General features: G+C 43.9%; 1 protein-coding gene across 1 annotated transcript in view; it reads left to right on the top strand.

Annotated features, from left to right (window-relative positions):
• The first annotated feature begins 1,891 nt into the window (after positions 1-1,891).
• Positions 1,892-18,108, top strand: part of GRIK4 (glutamate ionotropic receptor kainate type subunit 4) — a 200,787-nt gene continuing 184,570 nt past the window's right edge. Inside the window, exon 1 of the mRNA XM_067564827.1 lies at positions 1,892-1,941. The gene's annotated coding sequence lies outside the window, so the exon portion shown is untranslated. The remainder of the gene's footprint in view (positions 1,942-18,108) is intronic.

Genomic DNA, 18,108 nt, shown 5'->3' with positions numbered 1-18,108 from the left:
ATGACCACATGACTTGATCCTTCCAGGCCAGCATCCTCGGCTCCTGCTGTAATTGATCACTTTACAAGTCACCCCCTGTGTTTCCTGCTTGTGCATTTTATCTGCTCCTGGATCCCCAATTAGATCAACAGAACAGTTCAAATAAATCTGATGAAATGATGGTGCTGAGGAGGCACTTGGGAGCTGAGGGTGATCCAGCAGTAGAAAGAGCGAGCCAAGTTCCCAGTATGTTTCGCTCTGGGAGAGGTGTTGGGTAAGACTAGACATGCGAAGGCGGGCACAGAGAACGTGTCCAGGTAGTACATTCATTGACCGAATCAGCCACTGTCTCCTTTGACAGGAATATAGATGCAATGGTTCTTTTTCACTCTCTCTGAAATTGCTTTGTAATAACAGTAGGAGTTGGAGAGGCATTTTTATTGATTAAACAATCGAGCCTATTTGTCTTTACAAAACCAAAAATATAGAGGTGTCTCTTGCTTACTACATACACATTATACACTTTTATTTATTAGAAGCAACACACTCGGTAATCAAGCTGATGTTTACGATGGGTTGGTTCACAACACTGGATTGAGATGAGATAAGGGGAGTGGAAGTGCAAAGGAAATCTGATATAAATATTCTGAAAAACCAGGGTTGGAGTAGAGGGAATTGAAGAGAAGGGAGAGATCAGGCTTTGGCTTAGTGAAGGGAATACGTGATCTGGGGGGGTGGGCACTGCTACCAAGACATGCCTCTTTCTAGTCTTTCCCTAGCGATTTCTAACCCCATTTTCCCCAAACATGATTTCAGCTATTGGAAACCTCACACTGCCTGCAAATCACCCTGACCCTTATGCAAAGGGAATGGGCGATTCCACGTCTCAGACATTTCTATAGTTTAAACAGTCAGATTTACAGCACTTTGAACTAGGATGAAGTACTCCTGGTGGATTTACAGGAAGAACACACTGATGTACTCCAGGGCTGCATCTGTTCTTCATTTTACATGTGCGTGGAGGTGCTTTGTGTTTTCACACCTGTGCGCCAGGTTGGGTTTGCCTCTGTGTGATATTTGTGTCCTGAATATCTATACAGACTTGTCCCGCTTTGTATATAAGTGATTGCTCGTCTTCATGTCTGTTCCATCTCGTGTGACTTGGGACTTGGAAGTGAGTTGGTTTAGCACTTGTATTATGTGTGTATGCATGCACGCACATATGTGACCTATTCACTTAGGGGTGTGCCTTTGTCTGTTCTCTGTATTTGTGAGTGTCTTTCTGAACATGTGTGTGTGTTCTCGCGTGTGTAGATTTTGTGTGTGGCTTTGTATGTGTGTAAGCAACTCTCTGACAGTGGGCGTACTTATGAATGTGTTTCAGTGCATTTGGGACCCCTCGGGGGGGGTCACTTGGAGGCGGTGGTTTATACAAACCGTTCCAGCTGTCAAATACTAGAGCTCTCCTCAGAGAGCCCTCCTAGCTGACTCAGTGTTGTTGCGTCTGTGTGAAAATCCCTGCTCAGTGTCTCTCAGTCTGTGGACTGGAGAGAGATGCTTTGGCAGAGTTGCATTGTGGTGTGCTGGGGGTAGCATGGATTCTTCAGGCGTCTGCACTTCCCTTTGGTTACATGGACGGAAATTCCCTTACCTACCTTCCTTGGCAGACAAACGTAGGGTGATAAGAAACCATTGCCATCAGGCGGTTTGTCCTGACGTAAATGAATATGTCTGAATTATTAAGAGATCATTCTAATCCCAACTCTGATGCTGGGTTTTTTTTTGTCCCAGTTCTTCAGGGCTTAGTATAAAAACCCTCTTCAGTCACTTGACGGACCGACTCCTGCCAAACTATATTCATGACATTCAGTTTCGTGTCCAGAACTGGGAGCTGCAGTGCACAGATTGGAGGAGAAGCCAATTCAGCTTGAACTGCCTTTGTGGGTGTATTTTTTTTATAAGGTATCTCGTGCACACAGTTTATCTATGTCTCTGCTAGCTTTCTGTCAGCATAGCGGTGCGTCTGCCTGAGTTGCATGTGTGCGTGCGCGTAAATACAACTCCTACACAAACGTAGCTGGATTGCCTTGTCTGTATATGATGTCCCATGTGTATATTTGGGTGGTTCTCCGTGGATTTGCTCTCAGCACGTGTGCATGCTGTCTCGTGAGCGTTGAGGTGCCTGTGTGCTTATCTGACACGGTTTGGTCTTTGTCAGAGATTGCTGTGGTAGATTGCATCGTAACGGCAGGACTGAATCCCTGTTGTTGACTTGGCGGTCCCACGTGGAGCATTTTACGGTCTTGCAGCGCTTTTCATCAAAAGAACTCTGCAAACTTTCCAAAGTTATCCCTGTTTACAGCTCTCCAGACAGAGCTAGTAGACACTTTTCTGTAAAAATGGCTTGGTGTTTTGTTTTGTTTTGTTTTTGTTTTTTTGGACCAGTTGGAAATTTTTGTAAAAACAAAGAAAGAAACTCCTGTCCCCTTTTCATCCTCCTATCTACAATGGTGACTAAATCTCCTTCTACATTGATTGACTTGCTATCCTTTTCACTTTCCTATTTTTCTGAGAATTCAGTGCCGGTGCAGAAGGTCAAATCATTTTACAGATTAGGAAACTGAGGTGCAGAGAGAACAAGTGACTGGGGCCAAATTAACACAGCAGAACAGTGGCAGAATAGGATTAGAACCCATCTCTTCTGATTCCCAATCCAGTGCTTTCTCCACTGGGCCACAGTGCTTCTCTTTGGCAATTTTGCAGACTGATGCCATGTGTCCACAGAATAGGCAGGGCATGGGGAAATGCACAGCAAGCTTGTCCACTTAATGTTCCCCCAGCCCTGTCCTAGATGGGACCTCTTCTAGGTACGAGAGGGGAGGTCAATCTCCATTACTCACTCCCTCCTTAGCCCCCTTGTTGATGGCTACAGCAGAAGACCAATCGGTGCTGGAAGTGATAATGTGCAGCAGGCAACTGGTCTGAGACTTCACTGGCTTCTGTTATGAAGAATAGAAGGCAGATTACAAACGCGCACAAAACATAAGTCTCCTCTGGCAGATGCTTCAGTTTGGCCATCGTGAAAATGGTAGGGACCGAAATGGAAGGAAATGGAATCCGTGATCCTTAGGGACAGAAGGCTACATCAGCCACTTACCTGATCCCGCCTCTGTATCTTCACTTTGATAATGAAGATACCGTCATCGAGCTGTGAGCGATCCTCTAGGCCATGGCAGTAATTTCTGTCGGTGCCGCGCGGCGAAGCGCTGTGATGTCACACCGAGGCGTCTTACTCCATTCTTTGGATCTGAATACGTTTCAGAGAAGCATAGCTCAGAAAACTCAGTAATTTGCTTTGGGAATATCCTTCCTTTTCCTGATTTGCTCTGTTCGCTCAGCAGGATCTTTAAACATGGGTGCCTTTCTTCTGCCTGTCTACAGAGAGCTATGGTCTCTGTCTTGCCTGGAGCACCTTTCCTTTTTTTTCATGTTTCCCCTTCCCTTTGCCAACTGCAGACCTTTCCTTCACTGCAGAGGATTGCACATGCCTCTTTAGTGTATTGGAGGGGGGTGAAATAAGTAATTCATGTAAAAATCCAGAATTAAAAGGGTGGGAGGAAGAGAACCAGCTTGGGTATCTAAAGCTGCAGTTGCTTTAATGCAAAGGATTTTTGAAGCTTGCTGAAGAAGTTACCTTCCTGTATTTGATTTTGCAAATCTTCTTCATCTTAGTGTTTTTTAAATGACCCCTCCAGCTTCTTCCGTGAGCAACAAAATGGTCAAATGCTTCAGGTGAGATGAAAAGTGGCCACCTGCCTTGCTTGTGTGATGCTTGCCTTGGAACTGAAGTCGCTCTGATTTTGTTTTGATCTGACAGCTGGATTTTCGTTTATTTTTTAGCAGCTGTGATCAATCCTCCAGGACAGTATTTGGTTCAGTAAAGTCAGCACAGTGGAGTCTTTTTTTTTTTTTTTTTTTTTCACTGCACACAGTCGGTTCAAATTCAGGTGGGGTTGATAGTGACCAGAAGTTTGATGGCTGTGTGAAATGAGTTGGCAGGTGCCCGGGCAGTTCTTGGGTGTCCACACAACACAATCATCATAACAACTGTTGTTGTTGTTTGTATTACGGTAATGCCAAGAGGCCACAACTGTGACTGGGGCTCATTAGGTATGGGGTTGTGTGAATGTATAGTAAGAGACAATTTTTGTGGAATGTAGGTAACTTTGGGTCTAATAGAGTGGTTCTCAGTTTCTTCCATCCTGGGACACTGTAATACACTAACTTCCTCACCAGCCTGGGGAATTATCCGCCCATGCACAATTAATCTTTGACCCTTGAGACTGGGATTCATTCTGCATCCAAATGATCAGACTTGCAAAAAGAAAACAAAACTTCCCGCTGGGACTTTCTACTCAGCTACAGCTCCCAGGGCCTCCCACCCAGAGCCGTCTGTCCTTCCCCTGGGACTGTCCATCCTTGCAGCTTCCCTGTTCCCCCTCACTTGAGCCACTTGCCGCCTTTTAGAATCACTTACTCTCTTCCGGGCTGTGTCTGATGATTGACTAGGGCTAGCTAGTCTAGCCCTTTAAAGGGACAGGCCACCCTGTTAGACTGTCCGTGGGAGACATCTAGCTAGTGTCTTCCTCCCTGTTAGCAGTATGGGAAAATCAGGGTAGTTGCATACCCGAGGCTGAGACACCTTAGGCTAATATGAATGACTTCCCTTGAAATGAAGGACATTCGAGAGGTGAGGTTCTCTGCGTAATGTTTCTTTGGATGAAGTTGGTAGTCTTCATTCCCTCTGCCTGCCTTCCATTAACTTGATGTCCTTTGGCGTGACCGGTCTGAAAATGGACATGGTGAGGTGCGTGCTGGGTGGGCAAAGGGGAAGGGGAAGTACAGCTGGAGAAATACTGAGCTTGGGTGATGAGGGTCAGCTTCTGCAGCATCTCTTTTGGATACGGAGAAAAAAATTGCCACTTGGCTTTACTTGGCTGCTTTAGCAGATTAAAAACCGGATTTGGGGGCTTTTGGGGGTTTTTTTTGGTATTTTTGCTAGTGTGGTGTTCTAGAATTTATAGAGCATTTTTCCCCCCATCATCTCGTTTGACTGTAGTCTTGCTCCACCTTTTTTAATTTCACAAGACAGCCTTCTTTATATAACTACAGAGGTAGTTCAAAATGCCCTTTTTACTGCAGAAGAGGAAAAGAAAGAGAAATGTTAAAACAGATGATCGATTACACAGCAACCGCTGTTTGGAGAGAGAATCCCTGTAAAGCTGCTTCCTTCACTAATTAGAAATCTGACTTCCTCTTAGGAAGGATAACGTCTACATTTTCAGATTCCTGTTCTTGGCTCCTAATTACTTCTCGATTAAATGAATAAAGACATTGTGTTTTGTACATTTTACTGATGGAGTTGTTAAGGCAGAGCATGTCAGTTGGAAATAATCTTTTTTTTTTTTCCTTTTCCCCTCCACTATTCTCCCCCTTCCCCTTTCCAAGAGATTAAAAACCAAGTGAATCAGAGGCTGATGCAGGCAGTTGGGTTTGGGGGGGGGAATTTATGCCTGTGCACCCTTCCTGGAGTGCTGGAGTCAGGATCTGCGGTGGAATAGGTCTGTTGGAGTCTGCATGGTGCTGAGAGGACGCCTGAGTGGAGGAGCTGGCTGTTAGTTAGGATGGATCCGAGCATATTGTTCACTTGCTGGACCAAGAATTAAGAGAAGTTTCAAGTATTAGGATGGGTCGGTGAGAGATTTGAGGTATGTCTTGAATGTACGGTTAACCTGGGCTCTCACCCAGTTTTTAGCCCATCCTCCCCTGCTATCTACAAAGCTTTTACCTGGGTTTGGAAGTGCTTCAATCTTGGGCCAAATTTACCCTGCTGGGGGTATGGATTAGAACTCTACTTACTCCACTCTAAGTCAGGCTGGAACCTGACCCCCGGCCAGTGAAGACACAGGCTAAATCCCTCAACTGCTGGTAGTCCTCCAGTGCTTGGCCACTATTCTCCCAAAGGACAGGCAAGTTCTCCCACAATTGACCGGGAGAGAGTTGCTGAGAGCTGCAGCCCAGAGAATTAGTGGATGTACTGCCAGACACGCACAGTCAGATGCAGAAGCAGTGAGGACACAGTAACTCGGGTAGAGCGTAGCAGTGGGGACGCTCACGCCTGGGCTAGGCTAACCTGGGTGCTCAGAGTTCTTGTTTGTTGCTAGGGCAGAAGGGTGAGTGGGAGGAAGGAAGGTATCCCAGTTCAGTCTAGTGTAGAAAGAAGGTTAAACTTTATTGGCGTGGTGTACAGGGGAATGGATCAGGGACTCTGTCTCTCTGCTGAGTGTTGTTAAGCCTACAGCCGCTGTTAGTATGTAAACATCATAGAGTGCAATCTATTAGATAGAGCATTAAACTTCCAAGTGAAACTCCATTGCTTGGGGCATTTAAATGTAGACTGGAAAGAAAGTATAAAAATATATTTAGGGAACAATACTTCAGGGGCAAGCAGATGGCCGAGAGGTATGTAAGAACTATTAGGCCAGATTTATCCCTGGTGTAACCGCACTGAAATTCAATGGATCAGTTTGGTCTCTTGTATTTTAGTATACTGTGAAACGGAGGGAAGGAAAAAGCCTGCTACAAAGCAATCTGGGAAATGGATTTTCACTTTGAAATTGGATTGTGCTATAAGATATGTTAACTGACGTGTTAACTAACATGATGGCAAATATGATTTGATACTCAGTGCAGACAAGTAGTGTGCTGCTTAAAATCAAATCTGCTAGTCTCGCAGGGTTAACTGTATCTAGCTGACTAATTGTGATTATCTGACATAATTTAAACATCATAGCCTTTATCTGCATTAAATGCCAAATGATATTTACAGTTTTGTTAGTTAACACATGATCTGTTTTCCTCACTCTTGATACGACCTTCCAAGGGTTGATATGACCTTTTCAGTGTTACTCATTTTCACAAGAAGGCTTAACTGGAGGCTGTAATATAAAGTTTAAAGCATGTATGTGTGTGCAATTTGGAAATAAGAGGATGGGGAAAATGTGTTTGATCTCTCTCCTAGAAGGCGTGCTGATGGGTCCTTTTATATAGGAATTGTACTTCCCCCGATGGATCAAAAGTTGATTGTATATTTTCCCCCCAAATTTAATTATTTTGCTTTCATCAGCTGTGACATGGAGCTAGGAGGTTTTAAAAGTCTTTTGAAGAAAGGTATAGAGGAATCAATAGCCATGATTGGAGTTCTAGGATTGGATTTGACATGTATCTCATAAGACGATTGCTCAGTGATCATTCTGTCTCTTTCTGAGTCACAAAGAACTGAGTTACTTGCTTTGTGGATTATGTCTTGAGGCCATAGTCTGAGGATTAAATAAAAGATGAAAATTGTTTATTCCATTTTTATATTGGATTCAAATTTTGTATCAGGCAGGCTAGGATCACGGTTACGGAAGAAAGAGAATCTCAAATCTCTACTTATCTGATCATTACAATAATCTCTGCAAAGGGAAGAGACTGTGCAGAAATGGAAAACAGAAAATTTGGCCTAAACTACAAAAATTATGACCAGAGGGAGAGGGGAATAAAGAACCCTAATAATCAAAGTACAGTAGCTAGTCTTGCAATATTTGGTGTGCTTTCTTAAATCCCCAGCTCCTGGAATCCTGTGATTTGGGAAGAATTTTAGCTATCACTTAAATTCCAGCCCTCCTTGTTAAAGAGAGCAAGTTGCAAATGTGACTTGAGTGCACCTAAAAGGCTACAATACTAAAAGGAAGTAAAAAGAACCTCTCCTTTATTTTTATGTTAAATATCATGCTTTTTAAGCCAATCACACCACTTTTGGGAGCTGGACTCATGATATTTTAATGCTCGGCATTGGCCATAGTGCAAGTTGAACCAGATATTTGAATCTGTGCTAACCAAGGTCCTGAACAATTGGATCCATGAGGAATTCTGGGGACTGTGACACAAATTCATTACAGAATTGGAACCCAGGATTGCAAAGGGAGTCGGACATTCAAAAGGAACTGATTCTGTTTTACAATGATAGTTCAGAGAGCAACAAATAGAAACTTCTGATGCTTCAGGGTGCACTCACTTTAGGCTTTCAAACTTTTCTCCACTACCACAAAGGCTAGAGATCAGTCAAATAATCATTTGAGTCCAGGAGCAGGAGCTGTAAGAAAAATAGCAAATATCACAAAACTCATGATCAAATCATGAGAGTTGGCAGCACGGCTTATTGTTCAGTGCTCTGCAGCTTGAAAAGTCTGCTCTGCAATCAGTGAGCAGAAACAATGCATGTGACTCATGAGACCCGTCATGCACCACAATTTAGAAATCACAAACCATAAAGAGTTAACTGGTAACACTACAGGGTGAAATTCACCTCTGGGCAGGGGGTTAGCATGAGGTCTGTGAACTACTGAAGCCCTATTCTGAGGACCCCCCAGTGAAGAAGAATCATATAAAGATCAGTGTTTAAACAGAACAAAGAGTGTGATTTGTGATGATCTTTACTCTTGATGGCTAAGGCGGTCATCTCTGTTTTTCATATGTGGGATTTTATGAGCACAGGGATTTTTCTTTTTTCCTCCTGCAAACTATACAGATGCTCAAACTTAACTCACAATGGGGGAAAAAAAATAAAAAATTGGCCTCATTGCTTGATTTATTGTCCAAACCTTTTGTAACAAGATTTCCAGTCTCATAAAATATTAAATACATCCATATATTGAATATCACATTTTGATATGTTTCATGCCTCGTTTGCAACTGGAGTCAAGGACAACTTCACATTTTTCATGGCAAAAGGCCCAGATTTGTCTTACTTTTTTTTTTTAAAACTACTTTCTTCTTTACCTACGTCCGTTTGCATTAAGTCTTGGCAACCATAGCAACCTGTTCCAGCGTGAGGCTTCATGCCTTGGGACTGGAGATCATGTCAGAACACTTTGCCTTAGTCATCTTATATATTAAACCATTTGGGCCAGATATGTATTAGCCACCTAAAGGGTGTGTGGTGATAGGGAAGGGGCCATCTAAAGTTTGGCTGTAATTTTTAGGCTAAGGCAGGCAGCCCCGTCTGTCTCTAAAAGTGTCATCTTTAAACATAAGACTGTTTTGTTAAACAGCTCGCGTGATATAATGAGAGGATTAGATGGGATTTTCTGCCACTGTTAGGGAGCGATGCATATAACTCCTGTTAATTAGAAAAGGCTCAGTATCTGTCTCAGTCCTGATCTAGGTGGGAGTTTTTGGTTATTGCTTCTCACTTTGGGGAGAAACATCTAAATCTTGTTGCTTTCTGATCTGCTGTGTGAGCTCATCAGTGCAAAGAGTTTTCCAGCCTCTGCAGTTCAGTGGAGAGGGCAGCCTGAACTAGAACAGGTGGCTGGACTTCAGGACACTTGGATTGAATTTCCAGTTCAGTTACTTGGCGTACTGTATAACCTTGGGCAAATAATTTCAAATTCCTGTGTAGGTCCATTCCTCCTTGGGAATAGTAACACTCACCCACCTTTTATGAAGGGCTGTGAGATGAAATGTGCTGAATCTATACAAGTGTAAAGTATGGGTCCCAATTGGCCATTGCTCTGGAGCCATACAGGGAACACGCTGAGAGGACCCCCAAGGAATACCCCCAAGGAATACTGTCTGTACACAGACTGTCGGGAGCCAGCCTCTGCTCCTAATTCCTGGAATAGGGGGCAGGCTGGAGAGATTGGCGACATGACCAGAGTGTATTGCACTGCAGCTGTTGCACTCCATAGGCGGTCATAGGAAGCAGAGCGTAAGTTACAGCTGAATGCAGTGATGGAGAAACAGAGACCAGAACCCATATTATCTATTTAATCACCGCCCCCCCATCTGAAATAAACTACATACTCTGTCTCTCCCTTGATCCCGGGGGCCGCTTTGAATAGGATACTTTCATTCCTCTCTTGACCCTTTGTGTGGAGAACTGGGAAATATCTGTATTATTAATTAATTCATTAATTCATACATTTCATGTGCACCTGGGTTATCTGGGTGGGACTATCCTGCCGGGATACCAGGAAATAAGAAGGAAATGAACAGCAAACGAAACAATGGCAAAAATGAGACTTGTGGAGGAAACACAGAATGGGAGTTCTCAATGAGGGAACGCTCCCTGGCTGGCTCCAGCTGGACTGGCAAGGTTGACTTTTCCCAGGCTGAACCTAGGAGGTTATACTAAATCTTTAGCGATATGTGCCTGGGCAGGCAAAAGGCATGTGTAGGCGTGGAGGTGGGGAGCACACGGACAGTGAGAGAGATGGTGTGAAGAGCGCAGTCCTCTTCTCCCTGCCACAAATGGAGTTAGCTGGGCAGAGGAGTACTTACAAAAGCTGGTATGGAAAGTTAGAGGAGGAAGTCATGCATTTAGGCCTGCCGTTTTACCCTCTGTGCTGTGTGCTTTGCATCTGTTGTTGATGCATAAATAAGGCTTTGTTTTGAAGATGCTGTTTTTGAGTCACTTTCGCCAACTTCCTGGCCATGGGTCTCTAGAGCGAAAGGGCTGACAAGTGCCAAACTGAGCTGTGCGCATGGTTGGGAGTTGTGAGGCTGTAGGCCAGAGATTCAGTCTAACCATGACTGGAACTACCCAGAGTGAAGGGTAGGAAGCCAGGCCTGTCACAACAGGGTCTCTAAGGTGGGACAGTCTGATTACGATGTTACAGGCACTGAGAGGTTGGATTGATTTAAATCAGCAAGCAGGAAACCGTGATTTAAATCCTGTTTTAATCTTGTCTGGCATGTGTACTTTTTAGTTATTTTCCTGCGGAGGAGTTGATTCTCATAGGTTAATAACAATTTAAACATATTGATTTGCAACTAAATATAAACTTTGCACTAGATTAGCTATTTTTTCCTAACTGAGAGGATTTTCTATATCTACACACATTTATGTAGGTGGTTATACAGCTTAACCATACATTTATTCTTAATTTTTACTTTTTTTTAATTATGTTAGAAAACGGTGAATGAGGCATTTCAATTTACTAGAAGATCAATGTTTATGATTGTGTGTCAAGCTCTGTTTGGATGCAAATTGGAGTTCAATTAAAATACACAAAAACAGTATTTCAAAATTTGTTTTGATTAGTTACATAAAACTACCTTAAACATTCTAGACACATAAAAATGCTTATCAAAACAGGTTTTGCTTTTAAAGCTGAGTTATTAAAGAAAGGAAGTATTGCCTGTAATTGTTGAACTGATTGAGTGATTGTTTCTTGTCGCCATGTCTTTCAAGATTTTAGAGCTAGTAGATCTCATCCTCTCACATGTAGTTTTTATTCATAGATTGGAAGAGGAAAACAAGTTTTCCTGCTTTTTCAACTTTCTATTGCTTCTTAACTTTGAAGGAACTAGTCATTAAACTGAACTAATTGAATGAACTGAAATGAAGAGGTTATTTTCTCTTCACCTGCAGAAGAGTGACTGCTGTCAAAAGCTGGTTTAACACTTCAGCGAATTTAGTTCCAGGTGCTTAGCCAGTGATTTCTGCCAGTTCAGTGATTTGACTTTCTTTAAAACCACTGTAGCAAGCAAGTATTGCTTATTATTGTTTTTATTTAATTTAAATGACTTTAAGTATTAACATAGATTTGTCCTAATTTCAAATTTAATTTTAAATTGGTTTATTTTTAAAAACAAAAATATATTTAATTGAAATTTAAAAATCTGATTTAAAACATGAATTTATTTTTATTCACTCTGGGCACTTGTGAGCCTAAATCACATCAACCTTCATTGAGACCTAGATTCCAAAAGGCCAGATTTCCAGTGGTACTTATATGCCTAAAATTGCAGACAGGTGCCTTACCTGTTCAGTGCTTTTGAAAACTAGGTCCCATATACATCTTTAGGTTCACAAATACCCCTGGAAATCTGGCTCTAAGTGCCAGAGTCACTTTTGAAAATAGGATTAAGACTCCTAAATCATTTAGGTGCTTTTGAAAAAGTTACCCATTGTCTATCATTGGCACCAAAGAACATATTTCTTATAGCCATGGTAATTCAGTGCCACTGCATCTCAGCAGCAGCAGGTCTCTGTATGTGGTGGATGGGCCAGAGTTTCACCCAAACTAGTTTTTATGATCCTGAGACTTTCAAAAACACAGCAAACTTTTGTGAGAAAACCTGCCAGTACAGCAAACTAATTGAAAACAACATGAGTGTTAATGATACATTTCACATTTGGAAGTTCGAAGGGAAATTAATACACTGTATGTTGTATATTAACACCTTCTCCGTGGAATAATGAAGACAAAATATATGCTCTGAGATGAGGTTGTTTATTCCTCCGTGTGCTTCTTGTGTTCTTTCATCTTTTTATATTTTGAAATACACGGTTTTGAATCCAGAGGATTTTGTTTCAAAGCATAATTTTTAATCAATCCGTAAAGTTTTATGTCTTAATCCTTATCCCCCATGCCCCGCTTTTTCTTTTTGTTTGGGTAACTGAAATGTCACGCACAAAGCAAATAGAGATGTACAATAGGTTTTCTTCTCCTTCTGGGAAGATGATGAAGGATGTGATATGTCCTTGAACCCACATCTGCTGCTGCTTTTTTTTTTTTGACATTGGTGGGAGATGATCTGTTATGGGAAAGAGGGCTAGTTAAATGGAACATATCAGAAGCCTGGGAAACCTTTCTTCTTTCTTCACTTCCTGACTGGTAGCTGTCTCTAGGATCCATGGAACATTAATTGTTGTGATTAATTGCATTTGTGAAGTCTCTGGAATGGCTGGAAGCTGAAGTCTTTGATTAACCCGTAAAACAGTCAGAAGTATTGTGAATGTCCATGTGATATGCTGGGGTCAGCACCCTTCTGAACAAGGACAATGGATTTAACTCAGAGCTGCTGTTGTGTATATTAATTTCTATAGCACTCGATGTGCGTGCATGTTGCTTGCTTGTGTCTTGGAAACCCCATCTGCTCTTCAGTGTCTGCAGGTGAAAATCTTTCAATGAAAGGGAGGTCAGTGACTGAAACCCTGTTTCTGCAATCTGACCCCTGTGTGCTACTCCTGGGCCAATACAGAGCTCTGTGATTTCAGCAGAACCCTGTGCTGGTGAGGGAATCCAGCCACATAGATCTGATTGCAGAGTCTGGGCCTTAAATCGTAGCGGTGCAATAGCTGTCACAGTGCCAGGAAACTCAGCTTCAACACAATGCTAAGATGTAGTGTAGACAGGACTTAGCCATGTCCTTGTAACCGAGTTATATCCTTGGACAATCCAAGGCTGGTATCCAGTCATGGGGAAAGAAATTATGCTCGGCCGACAATACAATTTCTGTCCTCTAATGGGATCTTGTTGCCAAGTCTCATGATTTGCAAGTCTCACAATACTGGGAGTGTTTTTTTCCTAAAAACCCCAGACCCTGGAGTTATGTTATTTTATGAGACTCTCAGCTTTTATATTTTTTTAAATATATTTTTTAAAAAGTAAAAGCCTCTTTCATTCATGCTAGTCCGTGGGACTCGACCACACAGAACACTAGGTTTTAAGGTGACTTCACTGAGACCACTTGGAGTAGTAAGCTTTGTCCACTGGTGTGACTGAGATTACTCACGGTCGTCAGCACTGTACCGGGCGATGACTGTAAGCAGGATCCGGCCCTTATGTTGTGACATAACTGGTGTGGGCAGATACAAGTGGTGGCAGTTGATTGTGTAATTCACTCCAGAAATGGAAGGCGATCGTACAAGTTATATCACATCTATAATTAAATATAACAACGGGCTAAAACAACAAATCTTACTGTCCTTGGCCACATGTGAATTTTTCTCCTTTGGCAAAGTCATTGAAGGAAAAAAGAGGGGCGGGGGAGGGCAGCGGTGCATCCATCCACTCTGCATATTTGAATGTTTTAAACTTTTGATTGATGAAAACGAAAATCTGAAAATGAGTGAAATCCCAGAGAGAGTGGCCAAGTTATTTCCAGCTTCTTATTAATAAACATCACCTGGTGCTGCTATTTCCACTGGTGTGGTATAAATAGCCTCCATTCTATCCCCTTTGTCAAAGGAAAAAAACCAGATCAAACAAACAAACAAACAAACAAGCCATAAGTAATTTGTGCTTCAGGTTTTTAGTATTTACTGACTTTTTGAATGTTGATGAATGGGCATGTTCCTTACAGTATCTGAACAACCTTCCCCAGTCAGAACTCTGATGAATTTATCCCATTCTGGCAACCTACTAACCCTACTCCCATCCTCCCACTAGGCCTCATTCGCATGCAACAGCAATGTGCCAACTCTTTCTCTCTCTTTCCTTTGTCTGAGCTGATAATAGGCTCAAATGAAGCCCCTAGAGCTGTTTGATGGCACATCCTACCTGTTGCACTTGGCTCCATCTCCCCGCCCTCGCAGCAGTATTCTGTGGCTGTGTGTATGATCTTAACCCCACTGTGGTTTGGCTGATTTTTAAATGGTTGGTTTGTTGGTTCTAGTTATATATATTTCAGTATTCCCCTTGCAGAAAAGACTTAAAGAATTTAATAGGAATGAGATGAAAGGTGTTCAGTGGAAATGACTCGGGAAAGCCATGTAACTTAACAGAATATTTTTACTGGTTTCTCTAATAATTTTTGAAGCATCTGTAACAGGGTGCCAGGATTTATGAAACCACTGAAGGATGCAGGGATTTTCCTGCTTTGTCTGCAGGAGTTGGAACCCTGCAATAAATCTGTGACCATTGCCTCTCTCACTCAGCATAATTGTCTCATTGGTACTTTATGATCCCCCCCAGTTTGCCTGTCTCTCATTGTATCCTTAGATTACAGGCTGTTCGGGGCATGGGACTGTCTTTTCCTTGTATGTTTGTACAGCACCTAGCACAAGGGGGTCGGGGCCTACAGATACTACTGTAACTCTCTGGTGAGTGTGTGTTATACTACCACAATCTAAATAATAATAAATCTGAGGAGCAGTTTCTGCTGACTTGTGGCAGAGGAGGTGAGTTAGTTCCACTAAGGCATAAGAAAAACAGTGGTGACTTTCCCATGAGAGAGAACAAGGGGTGGAGGAGTTCTGCAGGGAATGCCATACTTAGAGAGAGAGCTTGGAGGCTCAATGCTGGTTGTTACCTGTGAAGGCAACCCCCCAACAAGGGCGTACGTTTGACCTTCAACCTCCTGTGAAAACTTCATTTGGGGAGCAGGGTGGGAAGGCCACTTCCTTGCTCTAGCCCATAGAATTTGACTGGCTAATTTTGTGCCTGCTGTAGAGATCAGGTAATATCATTTATTGGACCAGCTTCTGTTGGTGAGGGAGACAAGCTCTTCTTCAGCTCTGTAAGCTTGAAAGCTTGTGTCTCTGATCAACAGAAGGTGGTCCAGTAAAAGATATTGCCTCACCCGCCTTGTGTCTCTCATGTCCTGGGACTGACACGGCTACAACACTGCATGCATAGAATCTTATAGGTTGGCTTAAAAATTCTACGGTTACCTCATCACTCTCTAATAAATTCTATGGGCCCTTCTCTCATAAGGGCGGTCTGGACATTTTCTATAAGGGCAGTGTGAACGTTACAGATCCCCTGACTCTTTTCACCAGACTAAGGAGCTTGCTGAGTTGTTTTTGGCCACAGTTACCTCTTCCATTGCGCTCTGTGCTCCACTTGGCTGCTACCCTACACCCCAGAGGTAGCTGCATTTCAGTGCCATGTGTGCAGAGATTGCTCTCTGTCAAATGTTTTGTCCGGATTTCAAGTTAGGGATGATTTTGCTCAACTAACTTGATGGGATCAGCCAGGGTGATTCAAGGGCTGTCACAGCCGCCTGAGTGCGCCCTCATTCTCAAGAAGGAGGCCATAACTACCTGTGCTTTATGATGATTCACATGCAGACGCTTCTCTATTACCACCTTGATGTGGTGGTTTGGAATAACACCAAGCTGTCATCATCGACAGGTTGAGTCCTCATGTATCAACCTACTTGGCAGATTGCAGTGGCTGCTGCTGGGTCAGTAACCCAAGCAGTAAGGAGCCCCTAGGTTCAGCTTAATAATGGGTTGTAATGATTCCAGAGGAGTTACTCACATTCATATTCCTGCTGCCAGCTCTTATACCTGCGTGTGTGTCACCACGACGATGGTCCTTCTGGCTGCCGTCTCTGAATGCCGCTGTTGAAAAGCTGAATGTAGTAGGTTTAAAGTGGGAGCAGGGGTGCGGGTTGGGGAAGCACCCTGAGGAGGGGGAAAGTGCGGAGGGAGGGTGGTAATGGGGCAGTATGTCATGGTCGGGAGAGGGGTGCAGGGTTTTCGAATGGAAGGACGTGGAGGAATTGTGGGAGGGTTAGTGGGTGGGGTGAGGAAGGTTTGCTATGGATGAATAGTATTTGACAGGCGTCATCCAGCGTTCACTGAAGCCGATGGAAACACAATTCAGTGGGCTTTGGATCAGGCCGGGTAGGAGCCAGGCCACTACTGACCCGTCAGCCAGGTCCACGGCTGCTTTCACTCCATTGACTTCAGTGCAGTTATGCTTGGGATGAATCTAGTCCATTGCCCCCCAAGGAACCATTGCACCCCCGCTATTGTCAATGACAAGCAGATTACGCAAATCTGTCCAGCCTCCGTATAGGCCTCTGCCCCTGGAGTGTTTTCACTGAGGAAGGGTTCTAAAACCTTCCCTTTTTAATACTGCTGTAAAAAAGGAAATTAAAGCACAAATACTCGCTATAAAATCATGAGGGGGGTGTCTGAGATTAATCCACAGAGGCCAGTAAATTATAGGTTTGGGCTCTGACCGCTTTCCCGATTCACTGCGATACGAAAGGTGCAGAGCCAAGGTCTGCATGGTCTGCAGTGTCTGGACTCCCTCTAGCAAGCTGCTGAGCGCTCCAGTTCCGATCCAGCCAAGCACGTCAGGACATGCTTCGCGTTACACGCATGAGGAATTTGATTGAAGTCGACGGGCCTGCTCACGTGCTTGAAGCGAAGTATGTGCTGCACTTGCAGCTGGACGGCCCAGCAGCTTGCAGGACTGGGTCCCTCCGGGCATCCATTCTGCAGCAGAACGGCTTTCCAGCCTCAAAACCGAATGTTCGGAGTGCTTTGGGGGGGCACGGAAATCCAGCCTGGCTTAGCCAAAGTGCAGCGGGCGCACTTGCACGGGGTCCCTGTCTCAGGTTCGGCAGAGGGGTGGATGGGCCAACTTGAGCGAATGGTGTTGCAACGTTGCGCCAGACTGGAGGTGACCCAGCAGGCCAAGAGCCCGGAGATAGGAGCTAGGTCAGGGATACTACCCCCATCAGCAGTGGGGCTGGAACTCAGGGAGAGGTAAGTCAGGAATGCATACAGGGCAGAGCCCCCCTGATCTTCTCGAGAAGGGCAGTGACCCCACAGGCCTGGCTCCTCTGTGACGCCACCGTCCTCTCCGTGGCCTCCCATCCCTGCACCCACTGAATCAGGAAACTACATCTGTCCCAGCAGCTCATCCTAGGATCTTAGTATTAACTGTACTGGTTGTCGGTGATGGTTGGTTCTTCTGTAGCCCTTTGCAACTGCAGCTCTCAAGTGCTCTATGAAGGATGGTGGGGCCTCGTCAGCGCTTTAGAAGCTGAAGTAGCGAAGTCAGTGTGATCTGCTTGTGCTGTGTCATTTTCTCAACCCGTTTACTTAAATCTGTGAGGAGCATGGTGCATGTGGATGGTTCCCTCTTGCCTGTATTGAAAGGCATGGCTTACTGAGCCCAGGGGAAAGCCTCTGGATATCTTCTCCTGCACTCTGGATCCCAGTCTTCAATCTCCTTAAACTCGCCCTTCTGAGATGCTAATGTATAAACCTCACACAGTCTGGGGACTGTGCAACACTTAATAGTCTTTAAGAGACTAACGTGCAGGGTCAGTAATGATGATGAAATCCGGAGAGCCCTTTTTCTAAAAGCCAGTACAGGCTGTGGAGCATTACTAAAGAATCTGCTGCTAATATGTACACTTGCAGGGTGAAATCCTGATCTCATTGACTTCGATGGGCCCGGGGTTGCAGCTCTTAGCACTAAAAAGAAAGTTCACCGAGTTTGCACCATCTCACGATGGTATCAGATCTCAATCGGCAGCCTTCAGAAT

Source organism: Emydura macquarii, unplaced genomic scaffold (assembly GCF_026122565.2).
Source record: "Emydura macquarii macquarii isolate MOO-44397 ecotype Brisbane River unplaced genomic scaffold, CSIRO-AGI_Emac_v2 contig_312, whole genome shotgun sequence".
Classification (NCBI taxonomy): Eukaryota; Metazoa; Chordata; order Testudines; family Chelidae; genus Emydura; species Emydura macquarii.
This window is presented reverse-complemented; position numbering and strand designations above follow the sequence as displayed.